This window comes from Passer montanus, unplaced genomic scaffold, assembly GCF_014805655.1.
Source record: "Passer montanus isolate IOZ18808 unplaced genomic scaffold, ASM1480565v1 scaffold1, whole genome shotgun sequence".
Taxonomy (NCBI): Eukaryota; Metazoa; Chordata; class Aves; order Passeriformes; family Passeridae; genus Passer; species Passer montanus.
The window spans coordinates 9,935,759-9,953,610 of NW_024356504.1; the positions used below are offsets into that span (position 1 = coordinate 9,935,759).

The 17,852-nt window shown below is 37.1% G+C and overlaps 1 protein-coding gene across 7 annotated transcripts in view; it reads right to left on the reverse strand.

Annotated features, from left to right (window-relative positions):
* Positions 1–17,852, reverse strand: part of B3GALT1 (beta-1,3-galactosyltransferase 1) — a 178,656-nt gene that overhangs the window by 35,366 nt on the left and 125,438 nt on the right. For 4 of the 7 annotated variants that reach the window (XM_039731106.1, XM_039730936.1, XM_039731019.1 and 1 more), the window contains one exon: positions 16,767–16,870. The gene's annotated coding sequence lies outside the window, so the exon portion shown is untranslated. Of the gene's footprint in view, positions 1–347; positions 422–12,448; positions 13,142–16,766; positions 16,871–17,028; positions 17,080–17,852 lie in introns of those variants that run through there. The other 3 variants (XR_005630112.1, XM_039731268.1, XM_039731357.1) reach the window with 3 other exon arrangements.

Genomic DNA, 17,852 nt, shown 5'->3' on the forward strand with positions numbered 1-17,852 from the left:
TTATTGCCTATGCATGTTATTTCACATATCTATAGGATTATCTGTTATTTCAGATAAAAGGGTGGGGTTTTTTGCAGAGGACCATCATATAAGTGGATCTTGCATTAATGCTTGGCATCAGCTTGAAATGGGTTTGGATTTGCTGGGACAGCTTGGAGCTGTGCTGGCTTTTGTGGGCGCATCTATAGGTGTTTTTGCTTGTGGGATTCTACCCTGTGGTTTTTAAACCAATCAATTTTAGAAATTTCTGATTCTTGCATAAATATTTCATTAAACATTTATTCACTGTGCAAAAATTCAAGGAAGTAAACTTTTTTTTTATTATCCACTCATGTAGATTTGCTTACCTGTCTCACTTGGAGCCATGGGACACAATGATCACGGACATCCTACTTTTTCTGTGAACATCATCTAAAGGACACAGCAAGGAGAAGGACACTTCACAGGCAAAACACCTTTCATGTCCTCAGGCCCCATGTCAGATGGGAAAATCTGAAGCATCAGGTGAGTCTAAATGAATGACTGTTTTACTATCAGATATATATATCACAATTAGGAAGCCAAGAACAAATGCAACTGTTTCCTGGGCAATGAGGCATGAGATTAAAGGCTGATGTCCAAATATAAGAATCCAATTAGCAAGTGACTTATGTCTGTGGTACAAAATCAAAATGCTCCTATTTCAGTTACATATTCCAGCATTGTGTGAGTTCCTCTCCTCGTAAATACAGAAGAATTTTTTATAAGTAGTTAAATGTATATATGTGATGTTATAAAGAAATGGCACATGAGAAATAGTGTACAGGTGGTGCTTTCTTCCACTTCGTGTTTTCCACAAAAAAAGTAGTGTACTGAACACTGTACACCAGGGCCTTTAGTGGTGCAGGTTATTATGGATACTGGCTGCAGTTTCATAGCTTCTGATAAGTTTGGGGGTAAGCCAAATCAGTAGTTACACATTGGGTAGGAGAAGCATGTTCTTGAGAGGTTGCTTGCAGTATCGAACTGCTGCGTTTTGCAATGGTAACCAGTTCTCCACAGTCTAATGGTGCTTTGGATGTTCCTGTCATGTTTTTCATAAACCTAAAGTAAATAGAGGGGAAATTGTGCTGTGCCTTTGTGATATCTTCCTTGAGGAGTGAACCTATGAAACTTAGAGATTGCTTTATGCGGGGAATGTAGTCATGTTAAAGACTTGAGAGATTTTGGTGGGGGAAAGACATGGAGCTTATAGAGTAATTTAGATAGAGGCTTATTTCACAGGTCATTTATTTGGATGATTGGGATTTTACAAAAGGAGTCTGGGGAAATACATTCATTTCTTTGAAGTGACTAAAGTGTATGGTTTTATGATCTCACTTTATTGGGTAATGCACCTTCCTGATTTCCTTTTAACAGCTCCCCAGAATGTATTTACACCTTACAGGATCATGCTTAAGCTCAGTACCTAAACATGCATGTTCATTGCCTGCATGTAATAATAAATAATGGAAGAAGAATATGGAGCTGTTAGTCGTAGGGATTAAAAACCTCTTGATGACCAAGAATAATTACAACTGATGGAAGATAACCAAATTCACACCTGTGTTTATCCTCACAGAAACACTGGGTGTAGATTATGAGACAAATATACATGTAGAGATGGGGAAATTGAGGGCATATGTTGGCCATTCAAACAATGTAGAGAATGTGCATTTATATATACTTACATGCAGGTCTGTAAAGTTGACCTAAACACCAAATAAAAAAAAGTCAACCAGATGTGACCCTGTATACCTTGTAAACCCTTCAGAATAACTGCTATTTTTGCTTTGCACACAGTGCCTTGCTAAGTATGATTGTGGAGATCTTAAATCCACATTGGTTTAGGGTAATGCAAAAAGAGCTCTGTTTAAAATCAGCAATTAAATACATCCCATGTTAATAGAACCTACATCATCTAAGCATGGCCTTGTGATTTTTATCATGGTTGCCTTCATCCTATATTGTATAATTAAAATGTTCCTAATTACTAGCTTATTAGAAGGGGCTTTGAATGAAGCAGTTCAGAAATTTGGATGAGAAAAATAGAACAATTTCACTCTTTCATTGTTCTTTATTCTTAGTGATGCTTGGTTCATTCTCACAAGCTATCACTGTTTGTGGTCACTTTGCTCTGTTCTCATCTTGTCATGACATCTGCTCACAGTCTGTGTTATGGATTTCACACCAGTGTCATGTTTGCTGATGCTGTCAAAGTCTCTTTTGTTAAAAAATACCATTCAGAAGGTAACAAACAGGAGAGTTAGTGATCACAGTCTTTTATGTGAGTTTTGCTTTGCTAGATTTTCTGGTTTTATACTATGAAACAAAACTTCATTAGAGATCATGTAGTTACTGTGACCTCTCCTGTGGCACTGCTGTTTTACAGTATTGCTGCAAAAATTTGCAGTGAATGGGAACCTCCTGAAAGTGTTTAGTGTCAGTCTCTGCAGTACCATTGACTCTATAATGCTGCCAGGGACTAAACTTCATTTTACCTTTCTAATGCTTTCCTGCTGCAGTTGCATATTCTGAAATTAAGACCACTGAACTTTGTAGGGAAAATGTTAGATTTCATGCTAAATTTTACCTCACTTTACTTACCTTTTACTTTTCCTGTTATAATTTAGGGAAGTATCCTCAAGAGATTGAGAAGGTGATTCAGATAAGGTTGCCAGATAGAAATGAAACCCAAAAATTTTCACTCTGAACTTATGGATGAGGTTGTTGAACCTCACAGATAGACCGTGTTTTATTGGTGGTACTTCTTGTACTGCTCACTATGGCTTATGAAAAACCATAATATAGAGAATGACCTGATTGCTTTTTTAACTCTTTCCTTCTTTATACCTGGTACTTCATTCTTTCAAACCCCTTCTGCTTAAACATCAGTTTTTAAAATTCCCAGTAGATAATTCTTTTCTGCTAATTAATGTACCAAAAATAGATTGAGTTTGTCTTTGGGTATATAAACCGCATGAACAGAACAATTCATAAACTTCTCTGTAAAAGAAAGATGGATAAAAACAAAAGATGGGGGAAGGAGCAAAAAGTTATAGGGAAGAGAGAGGCCAGACTTTCTTGATTTAACTATCCAATGGAATATTTGCAATATTCTTTGTTCAAGAGATTCAGTTCATTGTTCAAAAATGCATGGTATTAAAATATCTATGATGGAGTTAATTTTCTTAATTTCCTAAGATTTCTGCTGTTCCTTGAGATGCAGGGAAAAAATCAATACATTTTAAAATTCATATTTTCTCCATTTATTGAATAAATCATCCTGACAGGAGAGGAAATAGCTATCTTCCTGCTGTGGATATAAAGGATACAATCATCTTTCTGCTGAAACTCTAGATCTCATGCATGTTATTATAATAGACTTTGTTACTGCTGAGACATGAAATAAAGCTTTCACCAAAAGTTTGTTTTAAATGCACTGGTTTTTGAAGCCTAAAGTAAGTGTTAAAGTAATGAAATGTTTTATATTCAGCTTTAACACTGGACTGTCATGACGAAAAGGAAATATTGCTGCATTCAGCCAGGTATTTTGTAATGCATATTACTCATGCTAGTCAGGGAGAATAAGAGATGCAGAGATAGCATAGTGATGTCTATGATTTTCCTAGAATTTTGTTTCTTGGTGGTGTTTGTAAAAACTAATGTGATTTGAAGATATTTTGTTTTTAATATTTCAAACTTTATTATTAATATTGCAACTTGTCGTTTTTCTGTTAAATATAAATTGTGAAGTTCTGATTCATTTCAGCTTTGTTGTGACTTAGGGCCAGATTCCTCTCTGCAGAAAATGAACATCCTTCTGCTAAATCTGACTGTATCAGCCTTGAGTCCTTAATGCCAAGGTAGCTTCTATAAATAGCAACAGTAGTAGTTTGAACAGATGGGAAATGTCTGCTATTCCCTGGAAGTTCACAGTAATTTCTTTCATTTATTGAGATGTTTTACCACTTCTTTAGAGAGATGTGCCTCCATGCAGTCTGCTTGGCATCTAAAGGGTGTGATACTGGACAGTTGTAAATGAACCTTTGGTTTAAAGGGAGACATTAGGCAGACTGAGAAGTCACCCTTGTTGGACCATCTGCTAAATAAAAACAGCTGAATTAATGCAGACTTGAGTAGCTGGACTGGTGAAAGCATAATTTATGAAAAACAAAATACGACCATTTCATTTTATGGGACTCTTACAACTGGAAATGCAGAGAATACTGGGAAATGACAGTGCCTGAAGGGGCTGGTACCTCGTAAGGGCTGGAGATTCAGTGCAGCCATCATTTGTACGACTTAGGTTTTATTAAAATCAGCAGGCATTTTACCACTCATATTCACTTCACTATCCCCTGTGGTATAAAAGCTCTCAGAAAAGTGCAGAGCATTTGTCAAATCTCACCATAAATTGTACATTTCTGTGATCTTGTTGCAGCACATAGTTTCTTTGGAATTTCAGTCATCCATAGCAAACCAAAGCATGTTATCAAACCTTTGGTTAAATGAGTATGCAGTGATGCACAAAGCATGTATTTTAGATTCCAGATTGTCAGGAGATTATGTAGGCTTACATGGACTAATATGAAAGTAAGCTCTTTCACATCTGTCCAGAAACTAATGTTATTTTTAAGTAACACTTCAGTATTCCTGCATGTTTTTTACTGGCAATGCCTTTCCTGCTGTTGCAGGTATTTACAAGGCAGTCTTTAGACGACTGTAGCCACTGATTAACTAGAAAGTGTGAAAGGAGTTGTGTAAATTTGGTCTAGTAGGAAAAACACCAAATGAGTATGCAGTGATGCACAAAGATTTTAGATTCCAGATTGTCAGGAGATTATGTAGGCTTACATGGACTAATATGAAAGTAAGCTCTTTCACATCTGTCCAGAAACTAATGTTATTTTTAAGTAACACTTCAGTATTCCTGCATGTTTTTTACTGGCAATGCCTTTCCTGCTGTTGCAGGTATTTACAAGGCAGTCTTTAGACGACTGTAGCCACTGATTAACTAGAAAGTGTGAAAGGAGTTGTGTAAATTTGGTCTAGTAGGAAAAACACAGGATACCGTACTAGGAGTATTATGTTAAAGGAAGTAGAAGTTAAAAATTTGACATGCCATTGTCCCTGGAAATGTTTAAGTTATGTATTAAAAATTTAAAAAAAAGTCCATGAAAAAAGCCTAGGAAAACAAGGAAGAAGAGAGTCCTAAATGCTTAAGTCCTGTGAGAGAGAGGCAAGCTGATTTCTGTTACACAATACATCAAAAGAAATTTTAAAATATCTTGATAAATTATCCTTTTCCAAGCAACTTTGGGGATTCTCGGCTTTAATTGCAGTTCTGGCTTCACAGGTTCAGTAAAGGAGGGGATATAGTCAGCTACCAAAAGAGAGAGGCTCAGTCTCTTGCTGGGCAGTGTGGCATCCCCGATTGCCATCCCCAGGCTCATTCACTGAATCCAGCACTTCGCAGTGGTGGTCATGGTCTGTCTCAGACTGGTAACATGGGAGACACTGCACCTGAGGAAAGCTGCAGGTCTCATATCTGTCCTGTGTTTGATGCTTTCTAATTAAGGTATTCGTCTGATACTTTCTATTCTAAATGTAAAAGAAATAAATAGTCCTGAAAGTGAAAAGTAGAGCTCCATGTTGTTAGATAAGAGTTCATGGGCTACAAAACTCCTCCTCACTTTGTTTCATATCCATAAATCTCTTTGCAAAGTGCAAGAGTTTTAACTGGCCAGGTGGGCACTGGGATATCATGAGATAGTGGAGACAGGTATGGATTTAAGGTGTCTGTAATGCATTTCACTTTGGAAAAGCAAAAGCAGGCTTCTGGATCAAGCTGAATTCCCAGGCGGGTGCTGGATGAGGCAGCACATCAGGGGAGAGCAGCGGTGGGGCAGGGACAACTGGGCTGGGAGCATGGCCGGGGCCGGGCCTGCCTTCGCCCTCGGGAGCCGCTTCCTCACTTCCCTGCTCCAGGGCAGAAGCAGTAAAGCTGCAGCTCGTGGTGTGAGGACCAGCAAAGGTGCTGAGTAGCAAGAGAAGAGACCAGCTTGTGAGAGCCATTAAAGTGGAGTTGTCTGCCAGCCCCATGCTGGGTTTGCAGGCTCTGGGCTGAACATCTGAAGTAGTGTTGTGGCCTGTGGTTGTTGGGTATTGAAGATTTTCTCTTAGTGGCTGAGCCAAAACCCTGCTCGTTAGCACACACCCAGACTGGGCTTTCTCGGGGCAGACACAGCTTTATTTAAAAAGAATCCACATAGGTGCAGCTCAAGCTGGTCTCACGAAAGGTCTTTATTAAACAGTGAACTGAACCCTTGGTAACCAGTGTCTGTCAGAAGTAATACTCTGAAAAATGGAGATAGCTGCTGTTTTAATAAATATTATCTTCCAGTGAAACCTTTCCTAGAAGCTAAAACAGGAATATATTTTAGGAGCTATTAATTGTGCTGTAAGGTTTCCAGCTGATTTGGTTTATGGCCTCTGTTCCTCTCTATCTACAAAATGTAGGTAGGTGGTCTTACATCATTCAGTGGTTCAGTGATGCTCGTGTCATTAATAATTCTCAGCTGCTCCTTGGGAAAGTTGCAGGGTAGGATAAATCTTATATGTGTTGCTATACTGTTTGTCAATAGGGCATTCCAGGCATTTTTAAAATAAAGTATTTCTCTATTAAAATGAAGATGGGTCAGGAGCACTGATTTAATTATGATGTATGCTGGATGAAAAGCTTTAGAATAGTTAGAAATGTATGTAAGTTATGTCCTGTTACCCAGTTTCTCTTGATTTTTTTTCCGCTCATAATTTCTGGATGGATCTCTTTCTTTGGCAAGCTCCCAGAAAAGCAAGTAACTAGGCTGTTGGACATACGCTGTTAAAACTGATTGTCCATGGCACTGTTCAGACAATTTATATATTCCCTAAAACTGATTTTAAAAGGTCTTTTTGTTCACTCTCTATCTTAAAAGCCAGTTTCAACAAGCATTACTGAGATTTGATTTACTGTTATGAGTGATGTTTTAAACTTGCTGGTGCTTTCACAGCAAGATGAAAAATACACTCTTATGTTTTTTTCCAACCCTGCCTGTGATTTCTGGTGCAAAAGGCAGATTGTGCTTTTGGTCTACAAAGGCTTCTCTGAATTTCTCAATGACATTTAGGTAGGGATTAATATTTTGTGGATTATTTTTAGGCTAAGCATTACTAAATACCAAGTCTGAACGTGTTGCAAATCTTATTCAGAGAGTATTCATTCTTATTATCTGTAAAAGTATCTGTCACTTCATAACTTCATTACAGTAAAATAATTAGCAGTTATATACCTGAATGGGATTATAAAATACTAAGAATCTATGAATGCTTACAGCTTTGTTAGTAATAAGATTATGGAGATTCTGAGGGTTCTGTCCATCAATTGTTCTATAGAAAATATTGGAGGTGATAAATTTGGGGAATGCTGAATCAGTGCTGAAATATTGCACTAGGAAAATGCCAAACTAAGTTTAAAAATATTTTGCATTCATTAAAGATATATAGGTATATATTCAGACTGGGTATATAGAAAGATAATACTATTAACCAGTCACCAGACAATAGTGCCTCTTCCATCCCTTTTTCCAGACCTTTGAATTATGCTACATCCTGTAATATGGAGTTAGACACTCTTGACCAGTGACCCTGTGACCTTACCATGCCTTTGTCATGTTTGCTAAGTCAGCTAATAAACTTTTTCAAATACCTTCTGCTTTCTTTGATAGAGAAGCAAATGCCTTTTTGGTTCAGTGGTGCAGGTTTTTGAATAATGAAATTTCTAATCTGTGTGCATTTAGACAAACTGGATGACTGATACAAGTAGGAAATACACCAAAATTACAGTCTGCAGAGAAGCCTAAACATGCAGTCACTTGTGTTGGTGCCTTTTGCTTAATTGTTTAATTCTTCTAAATGCTAAGTTGCTCCTGGAATGCACACGGAAAGTGAAGTTGTCTGTGGTTTACGTTTTTTGTAGAATAGATGTATGATGGCTGATTCTTAGCACCTCGACTGACATAATTCCCTCATGCAGTTGGCAAAGTTGATCCTTGGAACCACTGATTTGCATGACCTACTTATGCATTAACATGTACCTAGAGGTACAGTAGGTGTGCCGTGGAATGACATTATAATGACAATATAAGTTTCCAGGCACCCTCTTTAGACAAACAGAACTTTCAATTTAATACCTTGGTACTACATATGGAATGAAAAGAGACATTTTTCTAATAATGTGTACAAAACCTGATATTTTTAACTGCATGCATGTGCAGTAAAATCAAACCTAATGTTGACTTAGCTCTGAAGTAAAAGAAAAGATGATTATATCATTGCAAGTATTGACTCATGTGCATTTAAATGACTTATAGATTACATTCCTCTGAATGTATTCTGTGGTATTCACATACTCTTTGAACAGAGAGAGAAATTATTCTCTCTCCCAGGATTTTTCCTGGGGAAGGCAGTGAGAAAGCTTAGAGAAAGAAGAGAAAACAATTCTTATCTCTATTGCTGCTCCTGTTTGGCACATGTGGAGTGTGTTATGGAGATTGTTTACCAAAAGGGATTTATTAATTGGACTCTGGTGATGGTTGTTTGGATTGATTGACCAATTAGGTCAAAGCTGTGTCATGACTGTCTGAAAGGGTCACGGGTTTAGTATTACTTTAGTATAGTTTTAGCATAGAGTGTAGTATAGTATGTAGTGCAATATAGTATAGCTTAATAAAGCAATTGTTCAGCTTTCTGAAATCTGGGAGTCAAAGCTTATTTCTCCCCACGTCGGGGGGTGCCTTGCATCAATATATTCTACAACAGTTATAGTTGGTTTATGTTCCTTTAGATTTAAAAAGAAATTCCCTTCATCTCTTTTCCTAGTCTGTTTGCAAAAATAGAAGTATACCTAAATGTGAAAAATTAAAGCTTTCCAGTAAACATGACCACACATCTCCCAGAAGCTACCCTGAGGTAGGACATACATACATTATAGTTAACCACAATGTTATCAAGTGTTCCTAATCAATACTTTTGTTCTGAGTCGCTGTTCCATTAGTGACCTGTGTGATATTAACTCAACTTTTGGGGTCCAGGAGCCTGTGCAGACCTTAAAGTTTCAACATCTTTCTGAACAATTAATACTCTATTTATGCAAACCAGGAATTTTGGCTCTGTGGAGACATAAAGTAGTATTGCAAGTTTGAAATAAGAAAATGGCAAATCAGAATTTTTATATCCAGGTGATCAGGCAACTCAAGACAGATGAAAGATGTTAAATGCTCCCCATTCCTAATCTCACTGCTCACAAAAGTGTCTCAGCACTACCTTCAGCACGTTCAGTCACCGTAATGGGAAATGTTTTCCTTCATTACCTGTCATGTCCTGATGCAATTTTAATTCTATAGTTATAGTCAGTCCCTTTAAAACTAATGTGTCAGATTCTGTTTTCTTCTTCAGAAATATTAGAGTTGGGATATGGGCTTAAGCCATTTCCATATAATAGCAAGCAGGGCTTATGGGGTCTGAAGTACTTGGTAGCTTCAATGTTTCAAATAGTGATTGAAACAACATAACTCCCACAGCAAACTGGGAATAAGCAATGTTTATGCATGGCATATTGCTTAATTATTAATTAAAGAAGCTTGAAACTGAGGGTATTATTGGTGGATGGTAATGCCCATCCTTAGCTACTGTACAATGTTTGCTGCCTGGGTGGGAGTTTGAAGCAGGGTTCTGCATGGGCAATTCTGTGAGGCTGTCATTGTTCTGCCCTTTGGTTATTTCATCCAGAGATGCTGTAGATATGCTGTGCATTCAGAATGACACCAGATGCACCAAGAATTAAAATGGAATTGTCAAACTTTTATTTTTAATAGACACTTTTCAATTTCCTGGAACATTTGTTGATACTCTAGGGGAGGATATATCTTCTGATAGTATTTCATCAAGATTGTTCTCTAAGTGTGTAGGCATTAATCTAAATGTAATTTATTCTTGTGTTTAAGGATTATTGTCTTGCACTGTCCAAAATACTTAGGCTTTAGACTTCAGCTTTGAGCTTACATAGTAGGAGACATTAAGAGCATTGACTAAGGTTTGTTTCGTACCTGTCATGAATATTCGAAAGTTATGGTATTGTGCCTTTGCAATGCACAGGAAGTTATGGAATGAACTAAAGATTCAAGTTCTGTTAGACCATTTTTGTGCTAGCTTTACCAGAATAAAAATAACCATCTGCATGCAATTAAAAACAGTCAGTTGCACTTTTATCCATAAAACTGAAAAGATTGAAGGATATACAGTTATTACTACATCTAAAATGTGTCTTTGAGTGTCAGTGTTGAATTGCTTCAAATTCTCTTTTGTTTTTTCTGGAATTTTTATTTAAATAGGATTCCTGTTATGTGTGTAAGGAAATATTTGATTTTCCTTGTGTTTGGATTTTGAAATATTTACTGGTGGTGGTAAAAATGGTCGTTATTTGCTGAAAATTAACAGCAGCCATAGTCCTGTGCAATTAATTTCACCATGGTGTTTGCTTCAAGATGAAGTAAAAAGTGAATTAGTCACGTGTCCAATTTTTGCTTGCATTTCTTTACTTCAGATGCTTTATCATATATTGCCAATGCATATTCTCCTAAGTGAAAACAGTTAGTAGTTCAACATATCTTAGCCTGAGGATATTTATCTGGGCGTGATGGATACGCAATACACCTGGAAGGAATGTCAGCTAGTTTATATCTGAGCTGATACATAGTTGACTTCTTTTCAACATAATCCTTCTTTAGTGCCACTTTACTTGGGCCAAAGTCAATTTTGTATGAAAGGTGTTTTACAGCTTCTGTGGAATGAACTTCTGCTTTTGATTTGTTTCCTAATAAGGTGGTCTGTGTTAGTAACTGTGAAAGCTTCCTTTACCTGGCACATTTTATGGTCCTTTTGTCAAGATTAAAGAGATAAGAAAGGCAAATCCTCATGGAACTACTAAACATGCAGAGTTTTTTCGATTACTGGTGAGAGATGAAGTGGGTAAGTTTGATCCTCATGATGTAGTGTCTGTTCTGTAAACAAAGAAAATCTCTCATCCACAATGTCTGCTTGGACATTTTCCTGAAAAGATGTTTTCATATACGAAAACCCCAGAAATTTGAATGTATTTTGTACCTTGGCAACCAGAAGATGTGTAGGCACTATCAGAGAAATGCTTTTCCTACATTTTTCTGTCCTGTCTTTCAAGCAGAGGACACAGTTATGCTGTGGTGCATCTTTTATGGAGATACCAGGGTGCTTTTTACACCATGGGAAGAAGTAATAAAAGATTCAGCAGGACAGGAACTTTTTTCTTGTAGTAGCCAAAACAATAAAATCTGCTCTAGAATTGCTGCTTTTGAGCAGCAGTAATTCTAACAAAGATATAAAAGTACTGTTGATCAGCTTATATATGAATAGATAGGGATATAGAATAGTCCCTTTTAAGGTGAAGGGTGGGGGAAAGGGGTAATGCTTAATGACTGCTGCTGGTTTGCAAAATGCTGTATGTAGATGAATAGAAAAGAGTCATCATTGGTTGATGTGTTGCTAGGGTTGTTTTTTTAATTTTAATTTTTTTAGATTTCATCTCATCTGTTTGCTTAAATTTATTCTAAATGTGGAACTTTTTGAAATCCACTTGTAAGTGGTGTGTATACTTATCCTATTAGTCATTAAAAGGATTGAGTGCACCTCTTGCTTCAAGCTTTGAAAATGTACCCTCTAGATCCTAAGCCTCTTTTTTTTCCTTTTTTTCTGCAAATTCACTGTCAAAGTCATCCACATATATGCAATGAAACTGTAATATATGAACAGAGATGGCCTTATGCTGTCAATGCTGCTCTGGCCACAAGTTGAAAACACAGACTGCTATGAAGAAAACTGGCTGTGTCCCAGCCAAAACCTGAAAAGTGTCTGAAAGGAAGGGACAAAGCCAACAGAGAAAGAATTAATCCAAAATAGGTTTCAGTACTAGCCTGACCAGAAGAGACCAAAGGCTACCAAGCAGCTGTACTTGGTGTGATCTGGCACAACAAGGAAAGGAGCAGACTGGCCATTAGCATGGTGTATTTTAGTGTACCACCAGTGGTTATCATGGATGAATATACAGCATCAACTTTACTGAGAACTGGCCCTATCTGTGGTTCTGTCTTGGACATTTCTGCAGTTCTCCTTAATATATAAGAGCATGCAATTCTGGTTTTGCATGTATGGATATTGGCATCCTCTGAACTTGTATAAATAAACCAAGGAAATACAGTTTCTTTGTAGGAGATCGGACACCTGAGTGAAGTGAAATGTCACCTCTTTGCTCTGCGGTGGAGGTGTCACCATTATATTGAGCTGAAGATCAGTGCATGTTTGCCTAGCAAGCTGAAGAGCAATTTCATGCCAGACCTGCTGCCCTCTGCAGAGGGCTAGCCACTCCACCCCCCCCACACCAAAATTGCAGTTATATATGTATATCTCCTCAAGTTACCATCATGAAATCTCTAATGGGTTTATTCTTTAATACCTTGATTACAATAGATTATTTAGGAGCAGAGAGACCAGGCACAGTTGAGGTTGCCATCTCTTTTGCCATGCTTGTGGCATCTGGACTGCTGTTTATAACTTTGACAAGGTACAGAATGACCTACTGATAATGTTGAACTTGATGGTGCAGAAGTTGGAAAGGGAGAAAAAGACATCCCTCTGATGACTGATAAATCCTATTTAATCCTTCCAGTTTATTTTCCTATCTTTCAAAGGCTGTGTAAACACATTGTCAACACTTCACTTTTTTTTTTTGAATCAATCAATGCAAGTAACTGGTTTATTGCATCTCCTGCCTTGAGGATTCTCCTCTTTTTCTTCATCAGGTTCTCCTAAGTCATCATTCACACAACTTGCTTGATGCGATTACTGTTCTGTTCTCACCTCCAAGATGCCATTTAGTTTGAACTTGAACAGGGGATTTTCCTTTTGGTACTGTAAGCTAAGGTTATTTCAGTTTGTTTCCTTCTTGCCACTCCCCCCCCTCCAAGGCTTGTATGTTTTTGAAATCAGCCTTCTGGAAGAACATGAAACACCACAGACAGTCACTGTGTAATGAAGTTATTTGTCAGTGAACTATAATTCTGAAGTGAAGTTTTTAGCTAGTTAAATAATAGAAAAATACTAAAAACTGCAACAAACCCTGCTATTTTGGGATCAAGTTCCATCTCTTTAAGTCTCAGTTTTTGGTATTAATGCAGATTTTCTGCATTAACAATAAAATTTAAAACCAAGAATGAATGAAAAGCACATTCTGATCAGTTAACCAAGGAAAGCTGAAATCTTTAGTAGTTTAGTAGCTGTCTACAAATCAAAAGTCATAGAATAAATTTTCAGGTTGTGGTCTCATAGTATTGAGTAGGTAAAAAATAAATAATTGCTACTGTAACAATTTAAATGCATTTTCTGTAATCTAATTGTAAAGATTTAGCTTGAAATTATCATCTGCATTCCTCCTTTACCATGCCCAGTGCATCCCCTTAGTCTTAGTTACATAATTATTTTGCCCTTGCTTTAAGGTAGAGTGATGTGATGTGATATTGCTGTTGCACAGCATCAGGAAGTTAGGACTTAGAGTGAGTGATTTATTTGAAATTCAGGTAAATGAGTTAACCTAATGCTGTTTAGGTTAAAGTTCAGCTGGTGTGAAATCAGTCTCTGAAGGCACACACTAGGACTGATCTAGGCTGCAAGTGCCTCTTGCTGCCATTCAGGGTTCCCTATATTTGTGCAAATATTCTGCACTTCAAGGTATCAGTATATGGCAAACAGAAACGTGCACTGGGTTGTGTATTCCACCCTAGGCTCTGCTTTTTTTGCACATTGTTACATATTCAGTTGCTTTGGTTTATTTTTGTTGCAGAAAATGTATGTGCCAAAACTGAAGTGGTTTAGAATAGTCCATTTTAAGGTGAAGGGTAGGAGAAAGGGATAATGCTTACTGCTGCTACTGGCTGGCAAAATGTTGTGTGTAAATTAATGTATTTTGCCTTTTTTTGTGGACAGATGGTATTTTAGGGCAATCCTGAAGGTATTTCTTCCCATTATGATTTTGTAAAGAGGCACAGAAAATTGTCACTTCGTACGCTGTTTTAATGGGACACAGTTTTTGGCTTCTGGGTTGCTGTACAGCACTACAAGTGTGAATTATAGCTCAGAGCTGTATCCTGGTGAATAAGTGTTTACAAGTGTCTGCAATCATACAGATCAGATTTCTGAGTGACCCTGCCTGTGAAGAATAAGCATTTCAGGCATCTTAATCTCCCTTCCTTTAGCACAGGAAAATATAGGCCTAAAAATAAAGGCTGTGGTTGTGCTTAATTTTGTGAAGTCCAGCATGCTTCTTTTAACTTGGCTGACTTTCTTGGATCCATCCAACCACCTTTTCCTCCCAGCTTGCAAAGAAAATATTTTTCCTGACTCAGGTTGGTTGCAGTCCTTCTAAGGGTTCTTTCCAGCTCTGAGTGGCTGAAGGGTCTTCAATTTTGTCCTTTGCCAGCCTTTTTTTTCCTGATATATAGAGAGTTGCTATTTGCTCTGAGAAACAGCTTGACATGCACTTCTGCAGTGACTCTGGGGAGCATTACTGCCCAAATACAGCAGCTGAGGTACGCTTTGAAACTGAGGAGCCTTAACACCCACCTTGGCAGGATTGATTCAGCATATTTCAAATTTCAACCTCACTGCTGACCCCTATATTGTGTCAGTCTTGGGGTTTGAAATTTAGCCTTGGATCAAACTTGTTTCTGAAACTATAGCAGGAGAAGAAATCAGGAGAAAAAAGTTATATTAAAGGAAAACTTATATAAAATGCCTGGGAAGGAACGGATTAGGTTGCCAAGTACTCCCAAGCCTCTGGTTTTTCAATTATGAATAAGAAAGCAATATGAGCAGCAGCTGACTTACTCTCTGTCTTCACTTAAAAGTCAGAGCTCAGGCATTAATTTAGAGGGCTGAATGCTTTTTTTCATTAGAGCCTTTACAGTTCTACCATTCAGTTAATATTGATACTGTGCAGGGCAGGTAATTTTACTAGTGAAAGAATACATCAAGGCTCATTCTGCTTTTAATGGAATTAGTAGAAGTTTAACCACTGCTTGTAAAAGGAGGAAGATTAGACCAAAAAAGATCTGTGTGTTAAATATGAACCGGTATGATACAGATTTACTCACAGCATTTTGAGTATATGTAAAAAGGGTTGCCTCTTTCTTAAATATGAACTGGTATGATATGAACTGGTATGATACATGAGATTTACTCACAGCATTTTGAGTATATGTAAAAAGGGTTGCCTCTTTCTAGGGCATTGTCTTGGTTTCAGTCTCTCCATAATTAGTTTCTATTTATGGAAGAAATCGAGATAAGTAGCATGTAGATGTTTAAAAGGTAAATGTTTTTGCCTGTGTTTTCTTGCTTTATCTTTATGCAAATGATTAATTATTCATGCTTTTTAAAGACCACAGGAGGCATACAGCCTTTTTTTTTCTGTACAGTTAATAACAGCAGCTTAGTTCTTTGTTTTCATTGGTAATTACTTCAAACTCTGCCATAGAAAGGAAGAATTTGACTTTTATATATTTAAATACACATAAAGGTTAAAAGAATTGCAATCCTAATTTTTTTGTCACCTACGTCATTATAATGGATCTGTAATACAAAAGTTCTATTTTACAAAGTGCTATTACCATAATTTGTTTCTATTTTTCAACTTGGAAAAACATTTTATTTCCAACCAAAATTCTTATCACATATTTTCAAGTTTCCTTATATTATAAACACTTCTATATCTCAAGAGGTTATGTTTAGTTTATTGGTTTTGACTCAAAATTCTTTCAGGCGGTTGTGCTACTGAATTTTTAGTAAAATAATGTATGGAATAAAAAAAGAAAATTAGAAATGGAGTTACTGTCACCCAGATGACAAAGATGTGTGTTTAAATGTGTCTTCCCGTGCACTGTATTCTGTATGCTAGTATTGAATATTCTATTCTGTATAAATTCAGTATCAGTTAAAAGACTTTTGTAATGCAAATAAAATTTAAATATTCCCTTTTAATGTGATGCCAATAATGAAGTAGTAAATGCATAAACCAAGGTATTTAAGGCATGTAGGTATTCAAGGTACCACATTAGTGTAGAAATGAAGGACACCATGAACACTGAGATACTTACATTTAAAGTGTGAGCCCTTTTATAGAGTAACAGCAACCTCCCCTCCTGACCTTCGATTGACCTTGTGTACCACACTGCCTTAAATATGGGATAATAAGGGAAACAGCCTTTGCTTATAGTTTCCTGTAGGACAAATGGGTTTTAGTAGTAGCTTTTGCATTTGTGCTATGCAAAATTTCCAGTAAATTCATTTCAGCCTTTATATTTTGTGTTCCATTTTGGATTGTAAGGGGGGGAGTGCTTTCTTAGGTTTTCTTTTCCTGTTAAACATGTATATTTAGTGTAAAGAGTAAAATCCAAATCTTTAATAATTAACAGGCCAAAGAAGTGTTGAAGAATAAAAAAAGTCAGTCAACAGTTTTATAAAAGCTGTATAATCAAATGACATTACATATTAGTGTGCATTTTTACTGTTGTATTATCGATAAAATTGAAGCAGTCTATAAATCATAGAATTATGTAGGTACTTACCATTTTAAAAGCAGTATCAAGTGGAATTGGTGAAAATCCTCAGGGTGTAATCAATAGTTGTTTAAAATAAGAAGCCTTTATGCTGTTATTTCCAAGTGTACCATCTGAAATCAGAGGAAATTTACTGACAGTTGTATATTTTGTTGAAAAAAATATTCAGCCGTTTATCAACGACAAAATCCATGTCGGTTGCCTTTTACAGAGTACAAGGAGAGTGATTTATTTTGAAAATGTCTTTTAGCTGGGTAACTAGGTAACTTACACTGTGCTACATGGAAGAGTTTGGACTGCATTTTGTGAAGCTGAATTCCAGTGCAATGAGTGAAGGAAACAGATGGAGTAAGAGGAGGACAGATGGGTATCAAAAAAACTACAGCTGCTGTTTTCAGTACCTGTGCATTTACTGCCATAAATCAATTTATTTTCACTTACTGAAACAGGAAAATCATAAATTATTAAGCCAAAGCACTACAGGTCTCAGAATCATTGTATGAAAGGATCTATTTGCAGTAGTTAATTTGGGTCCTAAGTGAGCAACATCTCAGAATAAGTTTCTGTGGATAAGAATGTCACCACCAGTCATTTTGTTCTGCTAGTGAGATTTAAACATCTCTCGTCCCATGGGGCAAGGATTAGTTGGTTATTAGTTCCTATATTGGACAGCTTTAATGTTTACCTTGTGGACAAGAGGTGGGCTACTGAAGTGCTGTAGTGAGCGCTAATGGACTGCTCTGCTGCAAGGCTTCATGCAGCCTGTGAGGCAGCTGAACCTACAGAGCCCAGAAGCAAGGCTGAGTGCAGGAGGCCACTTTCATTCTCCTGCAGCAGCTTTGAATTGCAAGACATGAAATGGTGGTTGAGAAAATCAAAACACGATTACTGTATCTATTGATACACCAGCAGCCCTTATTTACTGCATGGCACAGCTGCTCTGTCACGTACTTGACCTTGACCTAATTTGATTATCCCTGTGGTTAAACAGGAAGTTCAGCTGAAAGTCAAGTTATTTCTCTCTATCCTCACTCTGCTGGTTACTGCTGGCTTGTCGCTGATCCTGTTGAATTTTTATATGAGCACCTGTCCATT